At 47.1% G+C, this 17231-nt stretch overlaps 1 long non-coding RNA gene across 1 annotated transcript; it reads left to right on the forward strand.

Annotated features, from left to right (window-relative positions):
* The first annotated feature begins 2442 nt into the window (after nucleotides 1-2442).
* LOC310693356 lies at nucleotides 2443-5452 on the forward strand. Its single transcript, XR_014519122.1, has 2 exons — nucleotides 2443-2523; nucleotides 5324-5452. It is a non-coding gene; the product is annotated as an uncharacterized lncRNA (long non-coding RNA).
* Nucleotides 5453-17231: the final 11779 nt, after the last annotated feature.

Consider the following 17231-nt stretch of genomic DNA (forward strand, 5'->3'; position numbering starts at 1 on the left):
TTATGGGTTTGAGCCCCATATTGGGGTAAAAGATTCCTGCATTGCAGAGAGTTGGACTAGAAAGATGACCCGTGTGGTCCCTTCTAACTCTATGCTTCTTTGATTCTATGATTCCCCATTCCCTGCCTCTGTGAGTGGTACAGTTCAGGAAGTGGGTCTTATTATTCTAAAGCAGCAGTTTTATAGACACCTGGGAGTAAGTCCCAGTGGACTCAGTGGGGTTATTTCTGAGTGGACTTGCCCAAGGTCCTGCTGTGAGCCTTCCACTGCTTTTGAAAGACATGGGTCAGGGCAATGATGGGGCATGTTTGATTCTGAGATCGAGCCCCACAGGAAAGTGTGGGAGGAATTTTGAGGGAACACACATGTTGTGCCCCTAGGAAGACTGTAGGAAGACAATGGCTTTGGCTGGCGATACCAGCTCCAAACAATCGAGCCTTTATCTCAGCAAAGATAGAATGGCATCATGCACATTCTTTAATGGAGACTAAAGGCATTCTTTCTAGCAGCTTGGGATGCTTTCTTCGAGTCATGAACTTTTCTGTATTTCATCTTAAATGAGTGGATTCAAGTGCTTAGCCTGATGTTGACGAGGCATTATTCGTATTATTAGGTTGTATTCAGCTTACTCGGGGTAGACCAGTTGAAATAAATAGGCTGATATTAGGCTGCAGTCCTAAGCCTACTTAAGTGGGAAGGAAGCACCCGTGAATTCAATAGGACTTACTTCTGATTAGACAGGGTTAGGCTTGCGCCATTTATTTCAGTGGGCGTGCTCTGACTATGACCTAGTTGGAGTCAACTCTCAATTAATAAGAATTTATTTATTTATTTAACGTATGACAGTAGCAATCCAAATAACGGCTCTTTTAAATCACATCTTACCAGTGAATAAGAACTTGAGCTATTATTTATGATTTTTTTAAAGTTCATCTTCTGTTGTTATTTGAATGAATACATCCCCCTCGCCAAATAAAATCAATCCTTCTGGGGTAGTACACTTACATTTGTTTTGTGTGTGTGTGTGTGTGTTCTCTCCCCACCCCCCCTTTCCTTAAATTTATTTGTTCTAGCCAAATGTCAAGGCAAACCCACAGCAACAGTACCAATAAAACAATACGGATCATATATTTGTGATTTTAAAAATCGGCCCCGAAGGACAAAACACGTAGACAATAAAAGATGGTGAATGTGTGCTTCCTTCAGGTAAAGGATGAGTTGTGCAAACCTGGACTAAATGGGAAAATGGCAATGCATCGAAGAAATGTGATGTGCGCACACCAATCTCAAGTTAGCCAAGAGGAGAGGAGCGAGCCGAGGGAGGTTCTGTTACCTGTTAACTAAAAGTTGCCCTCTGCTATAAGTTCTGTTTCACCTGCTCGCCCCTCAGATGAGTTTTTATGCAAGCCAGGCAGCTGATCAACAGACAACCCAAGAAAGGTAGTTCGCCCTGAACATATTTCCGAGTGGAGGATTTCAATTTTAAGTAATAAATGAGGAGCAATTAACTGGTCATGTTTGCCTGATTCCTTTTAAGAAAGGGTTATCTGCTGTGATGCGATTGGAGCCAATACAACGCCTTTTCTGTTTATTGAGTTTTTGTGCCCTATGTGTGTTTAAGTAACCATATCAATACTAACTCACAGGTTGCAATCCTGTGCTCACTTACTTGGGAGTAAGTGCCCTTGAAGACAGCGAGAAGTGCTTCTAAGTAGATGTGTTTAGATGTGGGCTCTGAAGCATTAGCGGTTGAAATATGTTGTTGGGGGTACGCTTTATGTTAAGATATACTATGTTGCCAAAAGGTGGGGGGGAGAGAGAAGGAGAGGGCAAATTCCAAGGTCCCGGAATAATATTACATTGTGTTCAGAGGATACTATAAAAATTGGTTGCCGCCCTGGTAAAACACAGCTGGATCGGTCCAGCATTCTCTTCTCACAGTGGCCACCAGGTGCATCTGGGAAGCCCGCAAACAGGACGTGAGCACAGCAGCAACTCTCTCCACTAATGAACCACGGCAACTGGGATACAGCCAGTGGCGTAGCGTGGGGGGTGCAGGGGGGGCCAGCCGCACCGGGCACAACATCTGGGGGGCGCGCGCTCGCACTCGCAGCTCTCTGCCCCTACCTGGCTCACCCACGGGTTAGGGGGCGCAAATTACTTGCCTTGCCCCGGGTGCTGACAACCCACGCTACGCCCCTGGATACAGTGGCAGTTCTGAGCTACATGAATCGATTCCCTATAAGGCGGCTGATGGGCTGGTTTAGCGTAAAGCGGCTGGTTGTGTTCTAAATCAGCCTTCCACATGCGAGTTGCTGTAGTCCAGAAGAAGAGGAAACTTGTAGGATCAGGCCAGTGGCCCATCTAGTCCAGCCAGCATTCCTGTTGTCACAATGGGCAACCAGATGGTTGCTGTAAGATACCCTCAAACTGAACCTGAGCCCAACAGATGTTGGAGGGTGAGCATAGCTGTCGAGGCTAGCAGCCATTGATTGCCACATATAAAGAGGCACAGTTCAATAGGTAAGCAAGTCACACTGAACTCCGTGGGTCTTACTTCTGAGTGTAGGCAATGATCAGGACTGCACTGGTAGACCCCCCTAGTCTGTAGGCACTGGTCATAGCATTTGCCCCAGCGCCCAACAAATCCTGAGCCCCCTTCTCACCACACACACATGCCATCTCAACAAAAGAATACACCTCCTCCCAGAATAAAGTCACATTGCAAAGTTATTAAGAGACACCTCCCGGTTCCAAAGACGACCCTGGAACAGGGGCGAGGGGAGGGGGGAGGCATGGATTCAACGGGCCAGAAGAGTCTGGGCAACCAAAAAGGGGTTTTTTGGGGGGGGAGGGAAATCTATGGGGGAAAGCCGATAAGCCTGTCTGACTGTATACAATTTTCTACAAAGTTGCGGAAGCGACAGTCGGGCAGATGGTAATCTCAAAAGCAGATAGGGGGGCTCCGGCGAAGGCGGGGGGCGGCGGAGAGAGAGGCAGCGTCGCTCTTTGTCGAGGTCCCCTTGGCTGGCTAATCAGCTCCAGCGTCTGCGGCGGGTCCCTGAACCCTCCCGTCTGCTTTCGACGGCTTGACGGCCTGGAAAAAACGCGGCACCTGAATTATTGAAGAGGAAGGCAGTTGACTTCTCACCCTCTCCTTCGCTTTCTCTCTCGGAATCCATCACCTGAGCGTTTTCTGTGAAAGGCTAGAAAAAGCGGGGAGTACACGAGGAGGGATGGAGGGCCGAGCGAGGCAAAGACTGGGACCGGACAGAGACGCTCTGGAAACCCCAGGAGGGCACTGCCGCCCCCTCACCTGCCTGAACAGACGGCGCGCGGGGCGCGCGGAACAACGCCTCTCCTCGCGGAGACCAGAGGAAGGAAGTCCCGAAAGACTCTGGATCCGTGAGAAAGTCCCATGCTAGACTCAACCGACTTAAAAAGAAGGGGCAGGTTACAGAGGGTGTCTGTGTGGAACGCAGGTGGTTTTGCTGAGAAGACTTTATATTCATTTAAAATAATCCCTCAACTGATCTAAAATCTTAATTCCCAAGCATGTTATTTCCTTTCCCCTCCAAGGGGTTTTGTACCCCCACTTTCCCCAGATCAGGCGCAGGGCGGCTTATAACACAAGATGCAATGCAGACAGCAATCTAAAATAGAAAACAAAACAATAAATCCATACATCCATTATAGACTGAAAAATACAGCAACTGCCATAGTTAAACTATGGAACTAGCTCCCACAAGAGGCAGTGACGGCCACCTGCCTGGGGCAGACAAATTCATAGAGGAGAAGTCTATCAGTGGCTAATGGCTATGTTTTCCCTTTGCACTATGCTTCTGAATAGGGACGCGGATGGCGCTGTGGGTTAAACCACAGAGCCTAGGACTTGCTGATTAGAAGGTCGGCGGTTCAAATCCCCGCGACGGGGTGAGCTCCCGTTGCTCGATCCCTGCTCCTGCCAACCTAGCGGTTGGAAAGCACTTCAAAGTGCAAGTAGAGAAATAGGTGCCGCTCCGGCGGGGAGGTAAACGGCGTTTCCGTGTGCTGCTCTGGTTCACCAGAAGCGGCTTAGTCATGCTGGCCACATGACCCAGAAGCTGTACGCCGGCTCCCTCAGCCAATAAAGCGAGATGAGCGCCGCAACCCCAGAGTCGGTCACGACTGGACCTAATGGTCAGGGGTCCCTTTACCTTTATGCTTCTGAATACTAGTTGCTGGGAATCGCAGGTGGGAAGAGTGTTGTTGCGTTTAGCTTTTGCTTGTGGGCTTCCCATGGGCATCTGGCTGGCCACTGTGAGAACTGGATGCTGAACCTAACAGCCAGGCTTTTGTTAGGTTCTCCTACAACACCAAGACTCAACTCCAGCCAGCATCCGCATCATCAGAATTCCAAGGGTCTGGACAAACCACGGTCTGGAAAAGTGACATGGTAGAGCAACTGGGACGCCATATGCATTGCAGGCATTCCATATGGCCACGTGCTGAATCTGAAAGATTTATATTACAAAAAGGCTTTGCATGATGGACCTCCTGTGAGCAAGGGGTACTTTGGAGTTCAAATAGGATTGCATCTATATTTTACAATTAAGCTGGGAATGTTAGTTACAAACCCCCCAACACCAACAAACATGCCAGAAGGACGTCTCAATCCTAAGCATGTTCATTAGAGAGCAAGCTCGGTGGAATCGTGGGAGCTTGCTTTCAAGTAAACATGCGTAGGATTGGGACCCAAAGGGACCCAAAGTCGCCTTCTTCTCCTCAGCTCCTTCATTGGAATGTCCCTAGATGTCATCCTTGCCCTTGAACCCAGGTCTTCCGAATGGAATATATCTAGACAGTGGAGTGGGAGTTGGAGTGAGGTGCGTGCGGCCGCCTGCCACCTTAAAGGAAAGGGGTTCCGATCCAACCAAGCGGCAGCGCTTCGAGGCCCCGCTGGTTTCCATAGGAGAGAACTGGGCACTTACTCAGCTCTCCCTCTGGAAATGAAGGCGGCTCCCAACCCCTTAACTTCCAGAGGATGGGACCCAAACTCCTCGCTTTAAAAATCTGTTCGAACTTTCATTTCCAGGGCTGTCTAAATGGGACTCCGAAGGCGCCCCGCGCCCCCTCAAATTTAATTATTTTATTTTATTGTCAGCACGGGAGGAAATAATTCATCTACTGGCAGTGCTATGTGGGGATCCTCGGAAGTCAGGGTCACTATGTTCAGAAGGGTTTAACCCCCAGATAGTTGTGTGTAGGATCGTAGCCTGAATCTATACTGAGTTTCAATCTATACTGTCATTTCAACAACAACAACAACATGTTTTATTTGCAGGAGAAGGGAGCTTCCATACTGATGAACCGGGTCCATAGTGAAGATTTTATGAAAATCCACCACTACCATCTTGCATTGATCAGACCTATCATCCTTTCTGAAGACCCAAAGGAAACAATATGTGCGGGGCGTGTGTGGCTCCTCATCGTTGCCCAATAAGCAGCACGTAGTTCACCTTAGCGCGCGCGCGCACTTGCTAGTAGAATAATCAAACCGCAAAGGGACATGTTAAAATTTGGGGACATATTAAAACCCACCGGCAAGGGATCTGATAAAATCCGCCAGCCAAGCCTTTCGCATTTCCCCGATCTAATATATATGATTTCGGTTCCAAAATAAAGGAACGTCTCCAAATCTCCCCCTCCCCCCCTCACACATATCAAGCGCCGAAAAGGGGGAGGTATATATATTGAAATTAAGGTAGCGCCGATGTGTGTGTTTTAATAATGAATCTAATTAGCATCGGGGGAAACCCATTAGGCGCAATCGCGTGAAAATCAAAATCTGCCTTACGACTTGGACAGCTTGACGCCGGAGTCCTTGCACTTACCCCTCCCACTAGCCTCCCCCCTCCTCCTAATCATGGGGCTGGACCACTCAGCCTCGCCTCCGTTGACAGGCGAGGCAGGAGGGCAGCGATAGATACCATTGTCCAGCCCTGACCCTCCATTAACACTCTCTATCAGCTTCTGTGGGCTGTCCCCGGTTCCCATCCCGTCTCCAGATTCGAAAGGCACCCGTGTGTTGATGATGATGGTGACGATGATGATGATGAGCTGGACCCCCTCGCTTTCCTCTTTGCCTCGACTAAATGGATGGAGTGGATGATGACCTAAAAACCTTGCCCCCTCCCCAGCTCAATTTGCCTTATTACCCTCCCTCTAGAGAGCTATTGTTCCGCAGGTGTTTCCAATTTGCACCCCCCCACACACACACTCTTAGCCAATGGCTTCTCTGTAGTTCTACATTCCGATTCTTCCGCTCCTCATTCAGTCCTTTAAGTCCCATTAATCCCGAAAGAAGAAGAAAACGTGCTTTGCGTCCATTGAGGATAAATACATCAATAAATGCTGAACAAAGTGCATGTGTGATTTTTTTAAAATGAAAACTGTAAAGTAAAAAATGGAAGAAGAAGAGGAGTTGGAATCCCTACTCCTCAATGAATCCTCTGATTGTCTCTCTAATTGGGGATGAGGAGGGGGAGGTGGATGGGGAGGTGTAAGAGAAACAGCTGACCTGTTGGGGTGACAGACACAGGTTGGGGAGGGTGACATTTGATTGTAAGCCTCCCTTTGAAAAGAAGAAAAGGAGAGGACCAGTCCAATAGAAGCTGGGACCGAGGGAGCCGGAGGGTTGCTAAGAGACAGGGATGCTGACGAAGTTCTATCAGAAGCTCTACCCTGACCTTATGCAAATGGGGGGCTGCCAGCTCTTTGTAGGGAGGTGAAATTTCCACCCACCATGTCACCCATACCTGGCACTCAGCCTTTTATTCAAATGTCCTCTAAAACACACTCACAGAGAAAGAGGTGACAACGCATGACACACTGGAGGAGAGAAGGAGAGAGGGAAGCAAATCAGAGTTGGGAGGAGGAGAAAACTAGATTTCAATGTCAGCGCTTTCTCTTTTTTTTCCACTCGCTCCTTGGCTTCGAAAACTAGGCATTCCCTCTCCGCGCGCCCCCGCCCCGCCCGCCCATCGCCTTTCCCGGAAAGGTCCTTCGATTGCCTTCATTCACATCAAGAGGCTATCATAATAAACTCGCATTCTTGGTTCTAGAACGCTTAATACGCCGTTACAGGCTGGGTTGGCTTAGCAACAGCCAGGCACAATGCAGAGGAGCGGAATGTCGTTATTTAAGGACGTAAGAGGAGGGCCCTGCTAGATCAGGCCTACCCTATCTAGCCTAGCATCCTGTTCTTACAGGGGCCGGCCAAATGCTTGTGGAAAGCCTGCGAGGTGGAGGCGAGCGCAACGGCACTTTGGCCACCTGCGATTCCAAGCGAGTGGTTTTCAGAGGCATATATTTCTTTTGGGACATTTACTTCCCACCTTTTCCCTCCCCCCCCCCCAACTCCCCAGCAGCTCAAGGTGGTTGCCCCCTCCCCGTCCCGCTTTATCCTCTCAGCAACCCTGAGAGGTAGGATAAACTAAGAGTGACCGCGAGTCTCCTAACCCTAATCCCGGTCGCTTTATATAATCCGAGGAAGAAGATTCCCAACCTAGGGAATCTTCCTAGTCCGACGACTAGCTGTTATCCTGCTTAGCTGTTATCCATAAGAGCACCATTAGAGTGGAAATAAAGGTGGCTTTTGCCCCTGCTGCCCTGACAATACCTGCCTATGTGTTTTGATCCATTAGTATTTGTGAAAATGGGAGGATCGAAGAGTGTACAGCGCGCATTCATAGAGAGAGAGAGCTTTCCTGATTAACTAACAGGAAGAAGCGCATGATCTTGGCATAACTTTAACCGGAGCCTGGGGGCTGGGCAGAAAAACTTGTTCTTCCAAGTCAGACTGCTAGTGAGAGTTCACTTGACACGAATCCCTGCGCATAGAAAGCTAGCATGTCAACAGGGAAAGCCCTGAACACAGAAAATCAGCACTTCACGAAAAAGGCTAGACTAATACCCTTCCAAGTATCTAGTTTTATATATGCACAATTAGATAGCATCTAGTCGTGTGATCTCCAGTTGCAGTCTTTGGTGGTGTAGCCAGACATGGCACAGGTTACTGAGAACCTTGGACAGGGCCTGCTATATAGCTTATGCTTTTTTGAAGGTTGTGCGGGTATTTCCCATTACAACAATCCGGCAAGACACATTGGCATTAAGAGAAGCTTACTTGCCCAGAGTAACGCATTGACCCCACATCTGCGTCCTAGGAGATTACCCCTCGATGTTCCGAGCTTTGTCCCCCAAAACCTATATGCACATTTGCTAATATGCAAAGCCCTCTTCAACCCAGGATAAATTCTAAAATGTGGACCATCTTCAGCTTCAGTTTGAGAACATCTGTCTCTCACACACAAACATCAATGGACGCCATTGGTGCTAAGATGAACCGAGTTATCTATCTGGGCAGGGCAGGGAAGCGTTTTTAGATCCGGATTGTATCCGACTACGTCACACTCAAGGAGAACCACTGAAATTAATGGACTTGTTTTTAACGAAGCCGAGGCGACGGGAGAAGTAGAGGCAGCCTCTTAGCCAGGGTCCGAGGGGCGAGGCAACCATCTGACTAGGGTTTCTTCGGATCTAAGCTAAACACACCCCGGGATAAATCAATACCAGCGTCCAGCGTGGACAGAGTAACTGGGTTTCAAATGCAAGTCGAGAAAAAATTCTTTAGGAAGAAGCGCTGGGCTGTTCAGCCACAATCCTAGGCACACTTACCTGGCAGTAGGTCCTATTGAATTCAATGGGACTTACTTCCGAGTAAACGTGGCCTCAGGATTGAGTTGTGAGACTGAGACTTGCCAGGCTACCTGTGACTTGCAAGGGATCTTACCTAAACACACACGCATGGTGGTGTTGATGCTTTTAATTACTTTGACCCCCCCCCCTTATTTCCTCTCGAAGGGCCCCAGGGCGGTCTACCACAAAATATAATAGTGAAATCAAATTTAAAACATTTTCAAAATAGAGCACCAGTAACGCATCTTTGGGTCAGACCAGCTCCTGTAATAACCTTTCAGTTTGAAGAGCGAGTCACCGGAGAGGCGCAAAACATGAAAACAATGCCCTTCTCCGTTGGTTTCTCCTAAGCATGATGTTATTCAGTGATATACTTCTCTTGAATATGGAGGTTTGGTCGAACGATTATGAAAGACATCGACAGACCATGAATTTATCGAGCCCCGCAGAAAAAGCAGTCAGCTTGTAGTGTAAGGATGTGGCCATGAATGAGAGAGGGAGCGTGCAAACCTAACCATGTCATTCTGAAGAAGTACTACTGAAATCAGTGGATCCTGCTACCAGGTAAGTGAAAGTAGGATTTACTTGGGAGTAAGCTTCATGGATCATAGTGGGAGTCACTTCTGAGTAAACATTGATTGGAACAATTTCCCAAGTCTTGACAATCCATTTAAGTGAAGAGTTTTTACTCAACAAATTAACGAAGAACTATTAATATCCGAAGTAGCTAACTGCTTTACTTTTTTTTTTAAAGAAAGGAGTATGAGAGCTCGTTCCGTAAGTAGGAACTGTGGTAATATTTACTTATTTAGAATTATTATATACCGCTTTATATTGGTGCGGGGGAGATCCAAAGTGGTGTACAAAAGAGTAACAACAGCAAGAAGAAAAACATAACAGAAACATAACAAAATAACACGAATGCATGAAACACACAGCCAGATACATTATAATAATGTGCATTTTCAAATTTGCTGTGGAAATCTGAATTGTAATTGGTAATAATATGTTGTTAGGAAGTTACGGGGGGTGGTTGTGAAGGTACCTAGATCCTAATCCTAAATCGCTTTCAAAATTCCCATTGATTTCAATGAAATTTAATTCCATTAAGAAAATGAGCCCCCACCCCCAATTTAGAAGGAAGAAACTCCGAATCTATTTAGCTATGCGAGGTGAGTAGGGCTGCCCTCTTCACAGACAAAGCGAAGTGGGTTTCACTGCCACGCGATCACATTGAGGGCCAGTAAGCTTCTGAATTCATTGACCCCTCGATAAGCTTATAAAGTTACCATGGTCCCCGACCCAAACTGTTAGGAATGTAAATGAAATAAGAAATATCAATATATAATCAACATTTACAGTATTAGTCATTTATCACCATTACCAGGAATCATAAAACGCTTTAAAAGATGGTGTAAATAACTATACCATACAGAAGTTGAACACTGGCAAGCAAGGTTCACTCTGTACATGCCCATGCTCTAGGCTCATATTTTCTAATTATATATATATATATATATTTGCACGATACCTCATAAACTTCTGTCCCACCTCTAGGCCCTTTCTTAACTCCCTTTCGACCCCCCAGGTCTATATCCATCCACTGCACTGCATCCATGGACCCGGGAGAAACAATATCGACCACTTTGGGAAACCCTGAATAAACAAAGGATTTGGTCTATATTGAGTCCAGGATCGCTAGAATAAAGCGTTCATGTTCAGAGGCAGTGTACCCCAGAACACCAAGTGAGCAAACAGCGAGGGAGGCCTTCCCACGCTCTGCTTATGAGCTTCCAGGGACATCTAGGCTGTCCGCCGTTGGAAACAGGATGTCGGGCTAGGTCGATTTTTTTAATATATAAAAAAGTAATCCAGCAGGGCTTCGTGTATGCTCTCAGAAGAACGAAAGACCTCTGGAGACATCTTCAAGCGCTCCCACCGGGGTTAGCAGAGCAGATGTAAGAGCAGGACTGGGGGGTGGGGGGCGGAGGCCGGGAAGCTTGTTTGGCTAGACGCGGGGCCTGACCTGTGAACTCAAAGCTGCGATCTGTCCTCCCAGGCTGAGCCCGGTGGTAATAAAAGCGCCAGGGAGACAAGGAAGAGGCCTCCTTCGCCCCGGGGCCATCCTCACACTGCAGGCTGACTGCATTTTTGCAGGCGCTAGCTCCCTGCAACTTGCAGGCAAAGCGAGAACTTCATTTCATATTCCATCAATATTTACAAGGCTCGATTGAATTTCCCCCTGACAAAGTTCACACCAAGCAGGCGCGCGGCTAAGATGAAATATTAATAGCCAAGGATGCGCCTTATGAAATGGCTGGTTATGTTGTTGCGTTTAAAAATAAAATAAAATAAAATAAAATAAAATAAAATAAAATAAAATAAAATAAAATAAAATAAAATAAAATAAAATAAAATAAAATAAAATAGCAACAACACATTTCTTCTGCATCCTACTCTTCTGCGCTCCCTTCATTCTTCTCTTGCCCTGGAGACCTTCGCGGCTTAGATTTGTGAATTCTGAAAAAGAGAATGTGATGGTTTGTAACCCGAGCGAGAGCACAGAAACTGGGTTCGCACGTGCCTGTCACCCAGCTTTCGATTTCTCTACACGCGGCTGCGTAAGCGGCAGCTGAAGGTGTGAACAGCCTCTGTTGTAAAGTCCCGCGCCCACCGGGGCAGTTAGGTTGCGCTTAGTGCAGGGACTAGCGAAAGACGTGGGCCCCTTCAGACGTTCCATGCAGGACTCCAACTCCCATCAGCCCCAGCCAGCGTCCATGGACATTGCTCAGGGGCGCCGGAGTCCAACAAGACCTGCAATGCTACCGTTCCCCTTTTATTCCGGGCTTCTTTCCCTTACACCTTGCCAGACACCCTCTTATTTCAGGAAGTAATGTTAGTCATTCGGTGACATAAGAATGTGGTTCTCCAGCCGTGAAGCGTTTGGGGACCCTCCCATTTGTTCTGCTGGATGGGGCCCCGGACTTCTACCCTAAAGTCTTACTCTGGCTGCACCACTATCAAGGGCCACAGGAAAGCTGATATTTCTGGAAAGGACCAGTGGCGTAGCGTGGGTTGTCAGCACCCTGGGCAAGGCAAGTAATTTGCGCCCCCTAACCCGTGGATTTGCGCCCCCTAACCCTAACACCCAGATGTTGCGCCTGGTGCGGCCGGCCCCCCCTGCACCCCCCACGCTACGCCACTGGAAAGGACTCTCCCTCCCTCGTGGTCCATCATCACTTGACGTTGCAGCTATCGCGCGGATTACATGCGGAGGGATCAATCGCGTATCGGCACACGTGGGAACGCAAAAACCACGGGACAGGGGTGCCAACTCGGAAAAAAATACATTTTTGCATAATCAATCACATGACGCACACTATTTGAATGGGAATGCTTATCAACTTTGTGGGGCCCGCCCCCCTCAAATATTTTGGCCCCTAAGAGTTGGCCCTTATGCCACGGAACCATGAATTCCTTCATGCACTCCGCGGTGAAGCGAGCGATTACCCTCCCAGGGGAAACAATCATATTTCCATTAAGGTGGAATCCTGCCCTTAGGATTCCTTATCTGTGCCCCGCGCAAAAGGCATTAAATCCAAGGAAACATCTCCTAGAATTAGGAATAACGTAGCCTGATCCGCTGCATTTTGGCATGGGGCGGGCGGGGGGGGGAGTGGGGCGTTTGCCCGATGCCTCCTGCTCACAAAGTCTGAGCGTTATCCAGGCCAAAACAAACAAGCAAACAACAATTCAAGTGTTTTAAAACTCGACTGATTTCTATGGGATTGTCTGGGTCGTGGCCGAGTCTCTCTCTTTGAAGTGAGCAGGTCTCTAAGGCTTCTGCTAAACCTGCGGGCAGACCTAACTTCCAGCAGCCTCCCTCGGAAGTAAACCGTGTTGCTTCCAGTGAGATAAACTCCTAAGTATGTGTGCCCATAGAAAGGTCGCTGCGAGACTAAGGCGAGACCGTCCTATGGACACACTTACTTTAGAGGATATGTCGCAGGAATCAATACTACTTACTTCCGAGCGATGCTGCAGGAGGAGGTTGGGGCCGCCTGCACGTTTAGCAGAAGCCAACAACCCAGAAGAGTAGAGCAGCTTTACGCGCAAGTAAGAGCGCAACACGTTTCAGCTGAAATCCTCTTGAAGTGGGAAGAGCTTTCTGAGTAACCTGTGGGCAGGGCTGCGCCGCAATGAGCTTCGCCACCCTCTTTCACAAGCTCATTCTTTGTCCCTCGGTCTTGGGACACCGCGATAGATAGATTGATGATAGATAGATATAATACAAAAATATATGAATTTATTTACATGTTCAAGACAAGAACCCCATTAAATACACTTTGATCTTGCTCTGACAACAGAAAACAGGTTGATCATTGTCTTTTTAGGGCAAAGGATAATAAATGTATTTTAAACTATTAGACAAACACCGGATCTTCACACCTGGCAATTTCAAGACCTCCGAACTGCCTGCAGCTCTGTTCTGTTTATTGGCACCTTCGCGACGCAAGAAGCCCCTGCGACGTATCTACCTGGAGCTGTCTACCTGATTCGCCTTCTTAGATGGATTTAAATTCTGAGGGTTTAGATATATATGCAGGTATAATAATAATAATAATAATAATAATAATAATAATAATAATAATAATAATAATACAACTCTTCCTCCTCAGCATCACATATTTCTGACGGTCTTGCATATGTTTCAGACATGGCCTACTCTAAAGCAGCCGGAGTGAGCTGACGGTAGATCTGAATCTACTGGAAGATCTCTGACAGATCTCTAACATATCAGCAAATATATCCGGCTTCCAGCAGCAACAAAAACGACTTTTTTCTCCAACTAAATTGGCTGCGGAAAGGAAGAAAACTAGGGAAAGGAAGAACTGGGAAAAGCGCTGTGGGGAAAAGATCCACAGAATGCTCAAAAGTCAGAATGTGCTCAGAATGTGCTCGGAGACACCCTGTTCTTTCTTTCCAACTGTTTCTAACTTTATTTCTAACTTGGCTCGATTGGTAGATCTCGGGGTTTCTGATAAAATAAATCAGAGTAGATCAGACAAGCTTGAAATGCGCGCACTTCTGCACTAAACCCTTTGATTACATATGACAAGCGAACACCTTTCTTCTTTTAAAACAGGTGATACTGGAGTTCACAGTCCTTTCCTTTCTTCTAAATTGTTTTTCTTGACCAACACACCAACTGTACTACTTATTTGGGGGGGTTTGGGAGGAAGAGGGAATTGTGCTAGCTTTTTAGGCCACCTAAGCCCAAGGGCGTAGCCAGGGCGGGGCCCCTTAAATCAATAAAGGTAAACAAAAAGACATAGCTAATTGAGGTCCCCCCCCCAAAAAAAGCCTGCCCCCTAACAAAAATCCTAACCACGCCCATGAGCTGCCTCTATGTGCTTGTTTGTTTGTTTTAACTCATATTCCTACCGGGTTCAGTAGGATTTACTCCCGAGTAACTACCGAGGAGGTGGGGGCAGATGGGTGAGAAAGAACGGATCTTTGTGATTTCTGATCAGTAGCCTGACCAGGCGGGAGAGGAAGAGCAATACAAGAAAAGTGATGCAAACTTTCTCTCCCCCCCCCCCCAATTGCAGAAAACGATGGGAGTGGGGCGAACGAGCAGGTATCTACTCTTGCGAGTCAAAGAAGCAAGCTTTGGGGGGCAGCACGATACCCACCCCATATTTGGGGGTAGGGAAACGTAACAGCTCCCCCCGCCCCAGGACTGCAGCTCGCTTCGGCTTGAAGCCCTTTGGCAAATGGGAGAGGTTTTCAGCAAGTGTTTCAGGGGGTAATTCAAGGGCGTGGTATGGACAACTGAGAGAGGCTCGTTCTGTTGGGCATCCAAACAGTTACCTGAAAGTTCACTTTGATTACAAGTCAGCGTGAGTTTCTCGCTCTGGCACAGTCAGTCGGGCTGCTTAGCTTTGAAACGTTGTATTCTCTCCCTCCCCCCCTTCTCCGTCAGCTTCCTAACTTTCCTTTGAGATCTTCTCCCACCAGAACTAACCTCCTGTCAATATGCGGCTCCCCCCGGCTTCGCTTTTGATTTCCACTCGGGACTGACTTAAAATGAGACTAAGCCAAAATGGAACAAATAACAGGGGAGCAATCATAACTCTGTCTGCTCAGAAACAAGTCCTATTGAAGTCAGTGGGGCTTACTCCCAGGTAAATGGGGGCTATCATTGCAGCCTCTAGCCCAAAGGCCTATTTAAAAAAATCCTGTTTCTAAACTTGTTATTGCCAGCGCAGGGGCTGTCACTTAATTTATCTTTAAAAAAATGTCAATGTAAGGGTATCGGGACTGCAGCCCCCCCCCAAAAAAAACCCCTCAGTCATATCGGAATAACTGGGTTGTGTTGTAATCCTTATCGAGTTGAATGAGAAAAACCAAGTGCCTATTAATGAGACACAGAGGAAGAAATAAATCGAATGTATATTGTTCTAACCGTCTGCATTATAAACCGGTTTCAGCCTTGAATACGAAGGACTCTGCCCATTTGAGTTTAGGACTATTATTATTATTAAAAAATTATTCTGCCTGCGACAACTCTGTCTTCGCAGGCTAAATGGAGCTAGAAAGTATTTGTTTTGAAACTGGAGATATGTACAGTATCTCCGTTTATTAAAGGAGTCGAACGTAAAGTTACTCAGGTGTAAAAGCCTTGATTTCAAACGCGGATGGATTTATTTCGGAGAATATTCCCCCCACCCCCCAGGTTTTGCAGAACCTCCTTTCTTCGCTTCTCCCATGCAAAATGATAATGACTGGAAGGTCTTCGGGGCAGGTTCAAAGCTATTCTGTGCCCACTGATGGTGCTATATTTTGGTTAAATACATACCTACAAAATGCGGCCATCGCTTTAAACCACAACGTGAGCGGTTCAATAAGTTTTAACGACGTGTATCTTTGAATGCTGAAATTATTTTTGTATATTGTTGGGCTTCTTCCTCTTTTTAAAATCGGAATAGAAGAAGGTAATAAAAGTCAAATGTGCAGAATTCTATTATATACGCACACGCGTTCATGCACTTGGAAAGAAATGCTTGATTTCTGCTGAACCTACTTCTAAACTGTTCGTTCAACTTCTTCTTGTTTGTTTGTTTTTTTTGAAAGGGGAGAATATTTCTTCTGCTAGCCTAAAAAAAGTTTGAAGTCCGGAGTCAGCTCGAAGGGGAGCGAAATTGCACCCACAACTGAGCTCAGTGGAGCTTATTTCACAGGATTTCAGTCGTAGGTTGTATTCGGTCCTTCTTTGGTTACTCTGCTAACACAGCGCAAGCCTAACCATGTTTACTCAGAAGTAAGTCCCACTGAGTTTAAGGCAGCTTGCTGACTAGTAAAAGTGCATTTAGGATCGCAGCCATTGTCACTTTACATACAAAGGTGTTCCTGGTTTTACAGCGCAATCCTATGTCTACTTAGAGGTAAACCCTTCAACGGGGCTTACTCCCCAACCATCCAGTTGTGGTTTAGCAATATTCCATAACATTTACCTAGCTGAATCCAGGTAGTTTTGCGCCTGAAAGCATTTAAGCAAAATGTCACGCTGCTTTTAAATAAACGGGTTTAAGAATACAGACAGGCTGAAGCTCTTCACTGCTTTGATAAACGGATTCTTATTTTTTAAATACCAGTTCCCGGCTAAAGGAAAGTGAGCCAAACCGAGGCTAACCTCGGTTGATGAACACTCTATCGGCTCAACCTCAACCTTACTCCTCCTTGTCCGTAAAATGGGAACATTAACCCTGGTCTACTTTGCCGGGATTATTCAAAGCGCGGGTGTGAAGCACTCAGATCACTCTGACAGCGCTGTGCAAACGCCAGCTATATTATTAGCCGTTTCCCACCAGTAGTTATCATTAATTATTGCTAGTTAGGTGAACAAAGGGGCCTTAAGAGGGAGCGAGGCAGAAAATGCGATCATCTCTGACCTCATGCAAGAGATGTTTGCGAGCAAGGCTGTCAGCCGCGCGCCTTTCGCCCGCACCCCGCGCAAGCGCGCGCCTCCTCTCAGTTCAGGTGAGTAGCTGCGCCCCAAGGAGCCTGCGAACTCCGCAGCCCACCTGAGGCGACGCTGGATCAGGCGGCCAGGTCTTGGGGTGCGGCAAACGGCAGGACGCGCAAGGGAGGCAGGTCCACACAAGCACAGAATGCAGGCAGCTCTGCGGGGGGCGGGTTCCCTTCGTACAGAGCTGAGGGGTGAGGAGGGATCAGGCTTCACATAGCTCCTTGGGGTGCGCAGTGTACTGTACACACACACAGATGTGCACACACACATAATTACACACAAACGTAGTATGTGTGTTTCTGATATCTATCTTAGCTCTATCATATATTCGGTGTATGTGTATCACACACACACGCAGTATGTGTGTTTGTTTGTATATTAATATCACAGCATATACTTGACATATGTGTGTATTCGATTGATCTGTATATCGATATGTATTTCAACATAAAACATACAC

Source organism: Podarcis liolepis, assembly GCF_965112155.1.
Source record: "Podarcis liolepis genome assembly, chromosome: 14".
Taxonomy (NCBI): domain Eukaryota; kingdom Metazoa; phylum Chordata; class Lepidosauria; order Squamata; family Lacertidae; genus Podarcis; species Podarcis liolepis.